This window comes from Sapajus apella, unplaced genomic scaffold (genome assembly GCF_009761245.1).
Source record: "Sapajus apella isolate SASKATOON/1434 unplaced genomic scaffold, GSC_monkey_1.0 scaffold122, whole genome shotgun sequence".
Classification (NCBI taxonomy): Eukaryota; Metazoa; Chordata; class Mammalia; order Primates; family Cebidae; genus Sapajus; species Sapajus apella.
This window is the reverse complement of record NW_022437062.1, coordinates 7,415,319-7,430,286: the sequence shown is the minus strand read 5'-3', so window position 1 is coordinate 7,430,286 and position 14,968 is coordinate 7,415,319. Positions and strand designations below refer to the sequence as shown.

The 14,968-nt window shown below is 37.3% G+C and overlaps 2 protein-coding genes across 2 annotated transcripts in view; one reads left to right on the top strand and one right to left on the bottom strand.

Annotated features, from left to right (window-relative positions):
- Nucleotides 1-14,968, top strand: part of AVEN (apoptosis and caspase activation inhibitor) — a 167,559-nt gene that overhangs the window by 48,585 nt on the left and 104,006 nt on the right. The gene's annotated exons all lie outside the window — the stretch shown is intronic.
- The window catches only part of CHRM5 (cholinergic receptor muscarinic 5), an 81,966-nt gene that overhangs the window by 63,743 nt on the left and 3,255 nt on the right, over nucleotides 1-14,968 (bottom strand). The window lies entirely within an intron of this gene.

Here is a 14,968-nt window from a genome sequence, read left to right as displayed (position 1 = left end):
AGTTCATGGTTGGTTGGAGACAAGAGCTAACTACAAAAACCATTGTTAGCTGGTCTCAGAAGAAGGAAATGGGCAAGGAGATGGTCCCCGAGGCTGCAGCTGGAGAGGCGAGTTGCAGGGTGATGAGAGGCTGGAATAGGGGAAGACCCTTAGTCTGTGGGTTTATTCCATCCTAACACTGTGGAGGCAAGAGACTGCCTACTGGCTGTCCATTGCTTTTCTCTTTTCTTTTCCTTAACTTTCCCTTTCCCTTCCTCTTTTGTTAAATAAAAAGCAAGCCAGCATAATAAACTAATTAGATCTTAGTTAATCAAATGAAAAAAGCTTAAAATGTACCTTTTCCAACTGAAAGGTGATATATGCAAAAGAATAAAGCATATATAGAATACTGCATGGTGTATTCTTAGCACTGTCGTATCTGAAGTGGGATGGAAAGAGTATCCTCAGGTGATTTGTTGTGAGAATACTACATTGGTCTCAGAATTTTCAGTGACCTAAGAATGGAATTAATGCTAATGAAATATGAATATATACTGTTTAGTGGCATTGAGTGGGGAGGATGTCAACATACTGCTTTTCATAATCTGTGGTGAGAATTCCTCAGAGAGAAGTAGATCTATATTTTATCTGTTTACTTAGAACTTGAAAAGAACCTGATATAGAGCATTACGGTCATGATCTATTATATCCTGTGTGTTGCACACGAAGGGAAATACTGTTTTTAATAATGGTACTACTGGTTTTTTAAAATCAGGAAATTTTAGAAACTTTCTTTACTTCTTTCTAGCTAAGTAGATAATTAATGTGGTTTTGTATTTAAAGTTCTGTAGTTACAGAGTCTTCTGTCTTGTGTTTATAAAGACTTTATAAACATTGACAGTGAAATGTGGGGTTTTAATGAATAACCCTGAGAAACAAAACTCAACCTACTAGAATCCGAAATTTGTTTCATGAATTTCTACCTCTGTGGGGGAATGCGCTGTGAGTCGGATCTGTCAGAGAGAGATCAGGCACCTGGGCTTTCTGGCATTCTGCTGTTGAGAGAATCATGAACCTTTCAGTATTAGAGAAGAATCCTTAGAATTCTTTCACTGAACATTTCTTGAACTTCTATTATTGAACATTTCCTAGAAATTAAGAGAATGAAGCTTAAAAAGATTAAGTGACTGTGTACATAGTCACATAATTGGGAGCAGTAGTCTTTTGCCTCAAACTCAAGATTTCTAGCTTATAGGTACTTACTTACCAAACAGTAAGGAATCATGTGTATCATGTATGATGCCAAGTGCTGAGGGCACAGAAATGCCTACAACACACTGCCTGCCTTTCAGAATATTGCTGGGGGAGCTTAACTGCAGTGGCCGAGTGCTCCTGGTGGGTGGGTCAAGAATGCAAGGCTCTGACTGTTCTTTGTTCTAGCAAGCAACCCTGAGGGATGAGGTAATACCTCCTCCAGGGTTGCTTCTACTTAATCAAGGAACTTACTCACTGACTGAAAAGAACACTCAGCTCAGTGTTCCTACCCTGTAACAAAGTCCACAGCATGTACAGGACTCTTCAAATTACCACTCTGAGACTGGGGGCATGAGGAACTGACACAAATTAACAAGTTTGACTACTGCTTTTGCCAGAGACACCTTTGTCTCTGGCCCAGGTGTCTCATGTCTTCTGCTAGCAACCATGAAACAGTAACAGGCTAACCTATTAGCTTACAGATAACGTGGAATCTCAGACCCTGCATGGTTATTAGCAAATAACACTTGTGAGGTGATACAGATGTGAGGAAACCAACAAATACAGTTCTGGCAGGTACAGAGTGCTGTGGGACAACCCAGGGAAAGTGTCCAGTTCAGCTGGTCAAGGTCAGGGAGACTTTTCTGATTCCACTTTTTAAGCTTCATTCTCTTAATTTCTAGGAAATGTTCTTGAAGTGAAAATACTGGTTGGTTCATCTATCGAGGGTAGATCTTTTCATTCTCAGCGTATGACACAGTACATAGCACATGGTTCATGATGACCGAGATTGCTGAGTGAGTGAATGAACTGTCATTTGTGGTTATTGGGTGTGATTTTCTGCACTAAAGGTCCATATGTTTGCTAGTAAAGTTTGTCTCATTTTTAAAGACTGAAGTCCTGGGATGATGTTCTTCAATGAAAAGCAACTCATGTAGAAACCTGCCGTGAATCTATTCTAACAGGTGAGGAAAGTGGTTGAGTTTGCAGAAAATCTTGTATGTAGGTTAACATAATACTAAATGATATTAAGGTCCAATTACTTTTCATTTTCTAATACTTTTTAGATTTTTCAGAAGAGTTACAAAAATAATGCAGAGAGTTTTCATGTACCTTCTACTCAGCTTCCCTTAATATTTTATATAACCGTAGTACCTTTATCAAAACTAAGAAATTAATATTGGTATACCACAGACTTTATTAGCATTTCTCCAGTTTTTTCCATTGATGGCCTTTTTCTCTTCCAAGTGAGGATACCACATTGCATTTATTCTTTGTATTTCCTTAGCTTCCTCTTATTTGTGACAGTTTCTCAGTCTTTTCTGAACGTGACACTTTTGAAGAGTAGACCATATTGTGGAATGTCCCTTAATTTGGGTTTTTCTGATTTTTTTTTCTTTTTTTTTTTTTTCTTCATGATGAGGCTGAGATTATGGATTCTGGGAGAGAATATCCTAGGATGATGTACCTTTCTTGTTGGATTATGTCAGTGGACACAAAATCTACAGGACTTACTGCTGATGATGATAACTTTGATCACTTAGTTACCTCTCAGTTACCACTTAGAAACCTCTGTCAGGTTTCTCCCTGTAAACTTCTTGTATTTCCCTTTCCTTTTTTTGTTCGCTAGCAGCAAGTCACTAAATCCCATTCACACTCAAGAGGTTGGGAGAAGGCTTCATCAATGGAAGGAGGAATTTCTGGGCATGTGTTAAAAACAATGACAGTAAATATTTTGAGGCTATGCAAAGATAGTGTTTTTCCTTAAAGGTTCAGGGGAACTAGTTCTCTGTGAAGCCAAGAATTGCTTTGGACAAGAGGTCAATTTATAATGACTAAATAATCGACCTTTTTGTTTATGCTTTACTGCAGAGCTATCTATATTATAAATGGTGCTATTCTTGTGTCATTGGTCGTTCTGTCAATTTCTTTGAAGAGTGGAAGCATTTATATTAACTGAATGGGGTTAATTAGGGTACATTTGTAAAACAAGGTAAAATATCAGTAATTGATTGTAATTTCTTCTTCATTAATCAGTTACAAAAAGCTTATTTTATTTTTTGGCATTTGTTGGTTACCAAGTAAGAACACCCCCCCGCCACTATGGACATTTTTGTATATGGTTAGCTGTATCCCAAGTGATTTATATATCCATGTCTAAAATCCATTGCTCAGAAAAACCTGCCCCAATGTTGTGTTTCTTGTGCAAGAGACAGTCATTGTCCATGTAGTTAAGAGGTGCCTTCTTTCAAAAATTACCCCAATAGGAGTTGATGAATAGGAAGTAGGCCTGTCCCAGTGATCCAATAGTCATCCCAGGACATGCTAACCATTGTCTCATCTCCCTCAGAAATTGGGATAATTCTAAGGTAGTCTTTACTGCTTTAGGGGTATTGTCCAGATGGGCTGGTCCAGAGATATAATGTGGTCAGTGTGTTTTTAGATTCGTAAGAGGAAGACATCATGGTATTTGGATGTACAATATAACTACATTCCTTACTGCTGTTCTTGGAAATGTCATAACCTAAACAAATTATTGTTTCCATTACTAAATTCAAAAATTTTGAGTCAGAAGTGGTAGTATTCAGTACAGTGCTAGACATGGGTAAACATGTAGAATTTTAAAAATATTTGTAAAATCTTAACAAAAAAGATCAAAATTTGGCAATGGTGGGTTAATAGCAGTCAATCAAATTGAATTTGATCATTGGGACTGAGATTTGACCTCAATCATATATGATTGCTTTGCTCCAAAAAATATTTTAGTAATAGTGTCAGAAATACTTCCATTTTTTATCCTTTTTTAATTTTCATTTTTGGCATAGCATAGCATTTTCTAATTCTTGGGATCATTAGTAGGTTTTGGGTTGGGATGGGAGGGGGTGTGATCTTACAGGAATTTGAAATTGAGAAGGCAACACTGCTGAAAAATGTATTAGGGCCAACCTCCGAATTAGGTTGAGCTAATTTGTGGGGGGCAGAGGGCAGAAGAGATGTAGGTGTTAACAAATGTGTTAAAACAACTCTTATTTAAGGCTGGGTGCAGTGGCTGATGCCTATAATCCCATAACTTTGGGAGGCTGAGGTCAGTGGATCACCTGAGGTCAGGAGTTCAAGACCAGCCTGACCAACACGGTGAAACTTCATCTCTACTTAAAAAAAACAAAAAAACAAAAAACAAATTAGCAGGGCATGGTGGCATGTACCTGTAGTCTCAGCTACTGGGGAGGCTGAGGCAGAAGGATTGCTTGAACCTGGGAGGTGGAGGTTGCAGTGAGCCGAGATTGTGCCACTGTACTACAGCCTGGGTGACAGAGAGAGACTCTGTCTCAAAAACAAATAAAACTCTTATTTATAGTGTACCTGGCTAGATATTTGGCATTTTGTATACATTTTATTTAAATTCAAAATAGCCCTTCAGTGTTAATATTAGACTATTTTATAGATGAGACCAATTAAGCTCAAGGAAGTTAGGTAACTTAAAATCACTTAACTAGTATGTGATTGAACTGCAGTGTGAATTTGTTTCAATCTGATTCCAAAGCCCATGACTTTTCTTTATTCTGCACTCTCGCCTTCTGTGGTATGCATACAGTTGGCTGTGCAGCAGTAGGCCCTTTTGGTAACTGTATACAAAACAAGCCATTTTATTGTTCGGGAATACTTGTGTTTTCTCTCCTTTCCCCCGTTTTTAGTATCTGTTAAAAGAAGAAAGCTTTTGGCTACTTAAAACTTGGTTATGTTGTTTAGTTTGGTGCCTTTTGATCTGGTCATGACGATAGTAGTGATACTCTTATATTTGCTACTTGTTTTATTTAAACTGAAAAATCTGGAAAAATACATTAATACACAGGAGTGCTAACATGGAAATGAGTTTTTCTTGACTGCTAATAATTAACTCAAGCAAAAAGATAATTATGTGTTATAAGCTGTGCATGCCAAAAGTGAAATGAAATTCATCTGCTTCGTATTTTTTAGGAAAATTGATAAGGCATCACTGTTAATATTTTTCACATTACCTTTTGGATTTCTTAATTCAGGTATTCTCTCCACAATTTTGAGAGAAAATTAAGAGGAATTACTGCTGAAAATTGGAGGAGTCTTGGAACCAAGTTGTTATTGTATATTCATAGAAAAACTCAGTGTGACCTCAGTAGGCCACAGCCTTTTTTTTTCAATTTGATGATCTGTATTTTAAAGTGAGAAAGCGTTTACTTGCAAAGTGTTTCTGAATCCTATCTTAATCTTTTTTTGAGTTCTGATTGGAGGCTCTAGTGTTAAGATTTTTAGGGTAGGCTACTTTAGCTATATTTTTTCCATTATATTTTGACGTCAGAGTGTATTGCAAGTTAGCAATTTTCATACTCTTGTTGATAATGTTTTGCATATGGTACACATGAGATTTGGGAACTAGTTAAGGTCCTTGCCTATACTCTACTTAGAGCAAAAAGTGATTTGGGCTTCTCTTTGTACAGATAATGATAAATGGGCCAAGTTGTGGGGCAGGTTTATATTTAGACCTTGCCTCTGCCTCTCTTTTTTCTTCTCTTATTTTTTGGAGATGGAGTCTTGCTCTGTTGCCGGGCTGGAGTGCAGCGGTGCGATCTCGGCCCACTGCAACCTCCGCCTCATAGGTTCAAGCAATTCTCCTGCCTCAGCCTCCCAAAGTGCTAGGATTACAGGCGTGAGCCACTGCACCCTGTCTAGATCTTTACTCTCTTTTGTAGAAAAGAGAGGCAATCTTTCCTATGTGGGTGCCCTATTAGCTATTGTAATTCAAGGCTTTAATACTCATTTATGCCTTGTCTGCTCTCTCAGGATACCCATACATGCATATTTAATATTCGTAGTTTGTGCTCATGTCATATATGGCCATCAGCCCATGACTAGAGAAATTAGAGGAAGTGTTGCCGGGGAGGCAGTACATTTGGAGTGTCCATGTGTGGGACAATACTAGAACCACCTTGTGGAAGTAATGCAACAGGTAAAGTGGAATCATTTTAGAGCAGGCTGTCATGCTGAAGTCTTGTTAAGCTAAGACATTACCAGTGCAGTGATTCTTGACTGCTGCCAACAAAAAGATGTTATTAAATCTAGTCTGTGTAGGAGTGTGCATGTCTGTCAGCTATACAGTATAATTCCTAAATAAGAACTTGCTGCTCCTGACATACTTACATACTTTAAACTAATGTGTCTTCAGTTCTACATGTTTGGTTTCCTTGTACCTCATTTCTTCTGTGCCTAGTTGCTCTGAGCCATGCCAGCTTAATATGAGATCAGGTTAAACAATTTCATGGATTCAACCAGGATGTCTGAAATCTTCTCCCTTGTTATCCTCATTTTTTTTTTCCTTTAAAATCATAGTGAAAAAGTGAGCTGATTATTTTTAAAAACCCAGAAAATAGAGATTTAACAAATTCATAGCTAGAACAAGTTAATGTTTACCTGAATGGTTTCCTGTAATACCAACCTTGAATCTCTTGGATTGCTTATGTTATTCTAATTAACCAGCAGTTGATATAAGAAAAATATGTAGGCACATATACACTGCATTTTTCTTCACCACTGGAGCTCCTTGGTGTTTCTCTACATGTGTCCTTTAAGAGTCCTGAGGATGCCAAACCAAATTCTTAGTTGAGTAAAGTTGGCATGTTGTGAACCAGTGGTATCTTTTTCCTCACTCTTCAGGAACATAGAATGTTCATTCTGAAAACAGTATTATATAACATTTGGTCCAAAGCTTTCAATTTTTAAATGAGGAAACCGAGGCTCATATAGGCTGAGGTTTAACTTAAGGCCATATAGGTATTTGTTGGAGGTGAAGTGCTCAGATAAGAGTGTTTGCTGTAGGTTCATAAACAGTGCAGTTTTATTTGTTTTTGAGACAGGGTCTTGCTTTGTTGCCCAGGCTGGAGTGCAGCCTTGACCTCCTGGGCTCATGTGATTCTTCCACCTCAGCCTCCTGAGTAGTTAGACTACAGGTGCACCCTAGCATGCCCAGCTAATTTTTTTTTTTTTAATAGAGATGGGGTTTTGCCATATTGCCCAGTCCTTCCTAAACAGGATGAAAAAGAAATCTGGAATATTATTTGAGACAGTAGGTCCCATTTGTTGTCTGTCAAACTCTTGGGCTCAAGGAATCCTCCCTCCTTGCCCTCGCAAAGTGCTGGGATTGTAGACATGGGACACCGCACTCAGCCAGCAGTGCAATCATTAAATAATAGCCTAGATACCCATTTAAATTCTGATTTTTATTTTGAAGAGGGGTTTAAGAGTTGACTCCTCTGTGGTTGTATCCTTTGAGGTAAGCTGTAATCAAATTGATACGCAGAGAGGAAGTAGAGGGTTCTTTATTAAAATAGACTTAAAATTTGAAACATTCTCAAGTATGTAGACCTTCCTAAACAGGATGAAAAAGAAACCTGGAATATCATATGAGCCGGTAGGTCCCATTTATTGTCTGTTTTTGTCTATCTTGTTCTGCTATCCCTCCTCCTTACTCTTGCCTGGCATGGACATACATCTCTCTCCTCTGTTCATTTTTCCTATGTTTGTTCTTGTAGACTTGGAACTTCAGGGTGAAAGTGAACATTACTCTCTGGTTTCTTCTATGTTTGTGATTCATTAATATATCCTTCTAATACTTCTTGGGTGTAGGAACCGTGGGAAAGGGAAAAAGTAAGGCTGAATTCTCTTTTTCTCAAACTCTTGGGGACAAATTTGTACACTTTAATTTTTTTTTCTTTCTTTTCTCTTTTTTTTTTTTTTTTTTTTTGAGATGGAATCTTGGTCCGTCACCCAGGCTGGCATGCAGTGGCATGATATCAGCTAACTGCATCCTCTGCCTCCTGGGTTCAAGCCATTCTCCTGCCTCAGCCTCCTAAGTAGCTGGGATTACAGGCAGCCGCCACCATGCTGGCTAATTTTTGTACTTTTAGTAGAGGCAGGGTTTCATCATGTTGGCCAGGCTGGTCTTGAACCGCTGACCTCAGGTGATCTGCCCGCCTTGGCCTCCTAAAGTGCTGGGATTATAGGCATCAGCCACTGCACCCAGATGGTACATTCTAATTTTCATTTGGTGTTTTTATTTCCAATTAATTAAGTGTACTCCCAGCTCTTTTTTTTCTCACTCAAGAGACTTCCTGTGTCTACAGTGGGTTTGCCATAGTCTAGTACCACACATGTTCAGAGGGTGCTCAGGAAATATTAGTAATACATTAAGTGTCACTTTGTTCAGAACGGCCAGTCTGCATTGGTTCTGTCTAGAGAGAAATTTCCTCTTTCTTCATGTACTTGGATTGCTAAGGTTTTCTGGTTGGAATTCTATGTTTTAAAAATAGTTTTAAATAGACATAGTGACTTTTGAAATGGCCCTCCCACACTCCCTTCCTTTCTTCCTTTTCTTCTTCTTCTTTTCTTTTTTCTTTTAAAAGGGCTGTTTTTTTTTTTGTTTTGTTTTTTGTTTTTTGACAGGGCCCACCCAGGCTGGAGTGCAGTGGTGTGTTCAGAGCTCACTGGAGCCTTGACCTCCTGGGCTCAAGTGATTCTCCTGCCCTAGCCTCCCAAAGTGTTGGAATTACAGGTATGAGCTACCATACCTGGCCTGAAATAGTCCTTTTTAATTCAAACCTGGCTGTTTTACCAGAGAGGACTTACTTGCTCGGAGATCATTTTATTGGAAACTTAGAGTATAATAGAGAATCTTTGATTTTTCACTTGTAGAAATAGTTAAAAAATTTCAAGGTTGAAGATTTCATGGACGTAGACATAGGGCTGTAATGAAAGGAAAAATATGTATGTACTATCCTTTCTTCCCAAGTGTCCTGGGAGGAGAGCAAGCATAAGAATGGTGCTCAGTGAGGCCATGAGGCTGGGATACAAGAGCCTGAATCAAAGCAGGATGTCATAGCCTCCTGACAAAAGAGAATGTCAAGGTATGAAACTAGAATTCCTTGTAATATGCAGTATTTTATGTACTTGTAAATAAAGGTAAGGGAGCACAGGAGATGATAAGAGGAGGATTTGTTTGAATCTGTCTCTTCTGCTTTGTTGAAGTGCTAATCAGATTATCTTTTTATCCTACCAGTATATGAGAAACAGTGTCTTAGAGTGAGAGTATTGGAGCTTGTTCTTAATTGTTACCCTGAAGGCAAGCTTCCCTGTCTCATGTAAGAACTCCAGCTTTTTGTGTTCCCTTTAAATGTGGTTATTCTGGTTTTTGTTTATTTTGTTGCTTAAAAAGATAATGTGGATTTTCTGATTGTTAGTGAGGAGATAGAGAGCCTTTGAACCTTTCTATCTCCTTGGTACCAATTACAGCCAAAAATTCTTTTTTTCTGTACAAGATAATAACCTTGCCATAACTAGTTTATGCCATTGTGACCATGAGTTTAGTTATCTCTTTTCTGTATAAGGAATCACTGCTGGGAATTGGTTTCCTTCCCAAGGGACCCTGTAATTTTGATTATTTACTTCCTTCTGGGATGTCACTATACCACAGGAGGCTGGCTGACTTGTGTAGGAAGAGAAGGCATAGGAAAATAAAGTAGCCTATGTTTCTATACCTAGGATGTTTGTTTCAAAAGCTGAGCTGGGCATTTGAGCCAGGAAAGTTAAAATAAATATATGTAAAAAAATTTCTTTGTTTCTGTCTTGCTATTTACATTTATTTAAAATATTTTTAATGGAAATGTACAATTAAGCCTATATAATTAATTGCCTATATAAATCATGTCCTATTCCTGATACTTAAAAAGCCTTAATAATGATGTATAAATTTTAACCAGTTCCTAAAACACTTATAGAATAAAGGTGTGTTCTTCCCAGATCCATTTATGGGGAGGCCATAAAAAATCTGATGCAAGAATGGCAGAAATTTATATTAGTTGAAGCTGCATAATAAGTACGTGGGTATTGGCTGTTGGTTTAAAATAACTCATAATACTTAAAAATGAATCTCAAGAATGTATTTGAAAATATTTTAAAGTATTTTAGAGAAAAAAGCAACACTGCTCACTTAGGAGATTGGCTTCAAAGTAGGAATCATTTGAGATTTTGGATTAATAGTTATGCGATTTTCTTAGTGAATAGGACAGTGTTGGAGATGATCACTGAATGCAAATGAATAAATTGTGATATAAATAGTTTGACAATAATTGAAATGTGGCTTTTGTAGATGGAAGATCATATTTCCCTCTTTTTAAAGTTGATTTTATCCAATCTATCCTACTAGTTATAATATTTAGTTATAAGTGGAGGCTCAAGCTTAAATACTTGCACCCCATCTCACTCACAAAGGCAAGTCAATTGCAGTGTTCACAAACCTGGAAACAACTCAAGACATTGCCAGTGTTTGGCACAATGTTGCTAGGTAAAAGAACATGATAAAGGGGACCTGGTATTTCTAACTAATTCTGTTGTTTTCTCACACTAAATTCTGAGTTCTGTTATGACAAATTCTTTGTGTTTCTGTGTCTTCTTGATTGCAAATAATAATTTTCTGAGATTTTGTTAATTTTGGTTTCTACTCCAACCCAAATTATAGATGTTTAGTCCCTTTTAAAATCAACTTATAATTTATTTGAATCCTAGGTCTTGGTTGCTTGATCAGTGTTGAGGCAACAGAATAATTGAGTAGCATTCTGCATAGCTAAGCAGCCCTGTTTTGCAACCTGTGCCCTCTTGGTCTAGAAAATACTATTGCTTGACATATTCCAGGAATTTTAGGTTAGAGTGTTTGACAATGTCTATATGGAGTAAAAAACATGCAGTAAAATGGAGAATACCTTTGTGAATCCTCTAGATGGCAGAACAATTACAATAAATATATCTTAGAAGGTATCCAAGAAATGTGTGGAGGAGAGATGGGGTGAGAAGGGGGCCCGTGGGCGCTGAGCTTTCCATCTCAACCCAACTAGGGCAAATCTGCTCTTATATGTTTTATATGTCATTTTAGCTAAGATCTTGTTTGAAAGAAGGTAACATGGCTGAAAACATGATAGGATGACAAAGCTCAAAATCTTTTTTTCTCTCCTTTGGGACAGAGTTTCACTCTCTTTATCCAGGCTGGACTGCAGTGATGCAATCTTGGCTCACTGCAACCTCTGCCTCCCAGGTTCAAGCGATTCTCCTGCCTTGGCCTCCCGAGTAGCTGCGATTACAGGTGCACACCACCACACCTGCCTAATTTTTGTATTTTTGATAGAAACGGGGTTTCACCATGTTGACCAGGCTGGTCTCGAACTCCTGACCTCAGGTGATCCACCCTTCTTGGCCTCTCAAAGTTCTGGGATTATAGCCGTGAGCCACCGTACCTGGCCCAAAGCTCAAAATCTTAAGTTGTGCACACCAACATCAAATCAGATTTCTGTAAGGACATATGCATGCATTATTCATGTACCCTGAGCATTTTTAGATTACAGCTGCCCTCACCCCAACACACATGTTGATGAATTCTAGAGTGATGCTGGCTTACATCAACACTCTGCTGTTTTAATTTCTATCATAGAGGTTGAGGCATGGCATAGCCTTTTAGTCTTTGCCCCTGCTTTTAAAGAAATCACCATTGTTGATATATTGTGTGGTTGGCATAAGGAGAAGAGATGACTTGGGAGATGTAACATAGGTAACTTGCAAAGATTGATTCCTCACAGAGAGTGAAGGGGGGGGCAGGCAAAACAACCAATAGAATAAATGTAATATTTTAAGTCTGTCACTTTCTCCACTCATCTTTGAGTAGAAAGATGATTGCAGTATCTCTTCAATTTCATTTGCAAAATACTCAAATTCTCCTGAAGTCACTTTTTAATAATAAGAAGACCAATTTAAATCCTTTTGGATTATTGATGAAGTTCTAGATGACAGTGTAGTAGAGCAAATGTGATTTCCATATGCCAAATACAGCAAAAGCATAAGGAATAAATTTGCTATCCTGTATTTGCATACCTAATAACATCATATAAAATCCCTAACGGACGTTATCTCCTTATAGCTATTATTTCAGTGTAAATTACTTTAAAAGCCTCCTTCATTAGACTTTTCTGAGTTACCTACTTGCCCATTATCAGTGAAATGTAGCTGAGGTATATTTTAGGATCACTAGTCTTCTGCCTGTTTGAGATTGTACCTGAGAATGTATTAAGATACATGTTCACATTCATTTAACACATCTATTGATTAACTACTGCTGAACTTTCCTTGGGAATAGACAGATAAATTAGGTGTGGCCTTTATTCTTAAGGCCCTCAACCATGAAAAATGCAATTTCATATGTGATACAACTATATTAAATAGATTTTATTTTTTTTTAACTTTTAAATTTTTTATAGAGGTGGAGTCCTGCTATGTTGCCTAGGTGGGTCTCGAACTCCTGGCCTCAAGCAATCCTCCTGCTTTGGCCTCCCAAAGCACTTTCTTAGAAAGGTGTTAACCAACCCCCTCCCTGCCCTTATACTAGTCCATGTGTCAGATACTAATTAATCTATGTCATGGAATCACTTTATAATCTATATTTAGAGATCTCTTTCTCATTCAAAGAGACCGTCTTTCCCATTTTGGGTGTTTTGGTAATTTTTCAATTTTCCGAGTAGCATCAGTATTTCTGTTTGAAATACCTGGGATTACAGGTATGACTCACTATGATTGGCCATAAATAGGTTTTTGGTGCAGTCTAACAAGGTGTTATAAAAGAAGTATCCTCAAAGTGTTGTGGAAGTTCCTAGGCATGAAAAGCTCTTCTGTTGGTATTACCACAAGTTACGCACAAGATACTGCAGTAGAGGGCTGTGTCTTTGCAACACATATGAAGGGAAGGTATACAATTGATAAAATATTAAGTGTTAAGAATTGTATCATGTTATACACTGAGCCTGATAGATGTACACCAACAGCTTTCGAGGTTACTGTACCAAAAAATTCTATAAATAGCTAAGGATTTTTAGTTGATACCTGAACTGGAAATCATCTCTAGCTTTTGCTTCTTAACACATTATTCAGTGCTACATTTCTATAGTGATAATCAGGAAATAAGAAGGCCCACATAGTCTGAAGATGACAACAACAGTGTGACATCAACCAGTATGTCTATAAAAGTAATGTTTTCTGATTGGTCCATATTCTTGAGTTATTTCACTAATAATTTCAATATGAAAAATGGAGAATGTCAGCATCTTTAAACAACTGTTGAATAATCCAGTTGGCTGTAATGAACCAATTGATAAGAATTCTCTACATAGCACTGGATCAAGCAATCTGTGTAACTATAGATGATGAAACTTCAGCTTGACTTGTAATTATGTGTAGAGTTGTTACTGTATTTTTTACGCATCATCTTTGTATTGGCTCTGAGTCTAGGAGGGTCGGTCACAAATAACTGATACTTTGAATGAGGGTATTGCCACTAATCAAAGGACAGACTGCACATGTGTTCAATGTGGAAGGATTTGTTGGCCTCTTTTGTCCTTTGGCTACAGTTGCAAGCAAAGATTACAAAAAGAGGCCTGTATATGCCTATATGTTTGTAAGAGGAGCACTCATTTTTGTTTCCTTTATTAAACCCTAACTCCTGATTTATTTTTATTTATTTTTTACAAATATTCGTTGAAGACTTTCACAGAACACGGTAGTTTTTTTTTTTCCTCAACAAATTCATGGTTTCTTAGAAAGGTGTTAACCAGCCCCCTCCCTGCCCTTATACTAGTCCATGTGTCAGATGCTAATTAATCTATGTCATGGGATCACTTTATAATCTATATTTAGGGATCTCTTTCTCATTCAAAGAGACCGTCTCTCCCATTTTGGGTGTTTTGGTAATTTTTCAATTTTCCGAGTAACATCAGTATTTCTGTTTGAACTAAGGTGAAATTTTGCATTTTTTCCTCAGTTCTCTAGGGGCCTCTTTCATGACTGTCTGCTTGCTTATTGGTATTTTCCTTATTCCCATTTTATCTTGGTCTGTGAATTTAACCAACATGATGTTTACTCCCACTTTCAAATTATTAATGAAGACAACTGTGAGATGGTACTTTTATCTTCAATAGTTGATGCTGAAAAAGTGACAAATGGAATAAAAGCATCTAATTCAGTTCCTGTCATGCATCTCTTTAGTGTCTTGGTCATATGACTTGAAATAATAGTGCTTACATCTCTCTTTCAGCTAGTTCACACTGAAAGGATATAATCATCTATTTGATATCAGAGCCACTTTCCCAGTCACAGATTGTGATGTCACAAACCGAAGACTGTTCTCTCTCAGCAGGAAGAAGCTGGAGAGGAGATGCATCTTCATGGTGAACTACATCCTTGTTCAAATTTGGTCACTTCATAAAGAAAATTAACCCTAATAAGGAACAAATATATTGGCTAGTTAAAATGCCCGGTTGAATTAGGCTTGCAACACTGTGCCATTATCATGGAATGAAAAAAATTCCTTATGAAAACTTAAAGTTATAATAATATAGACATAAGTAAATATACATTTAATGCATTTAAAAATATTATGTAATATCAGTCCCTTTAAGTTAAATGCTAACACACGAAAATGGATTTTAGGTATGTTTCTAATTTTATGTACAAAGTTGTATATTTTGTATATAAAATTGGTATTTCAGACAAAAATTACTTGTAAGATTGTTATGTCAGCAGACACAAAATAGATGTGTTCATTTTGTCCTGTATGCCTATTTTTATTTTATCATGGTTTAAATAAAAAACTTACAACTTTCGGATAATTTGCAAT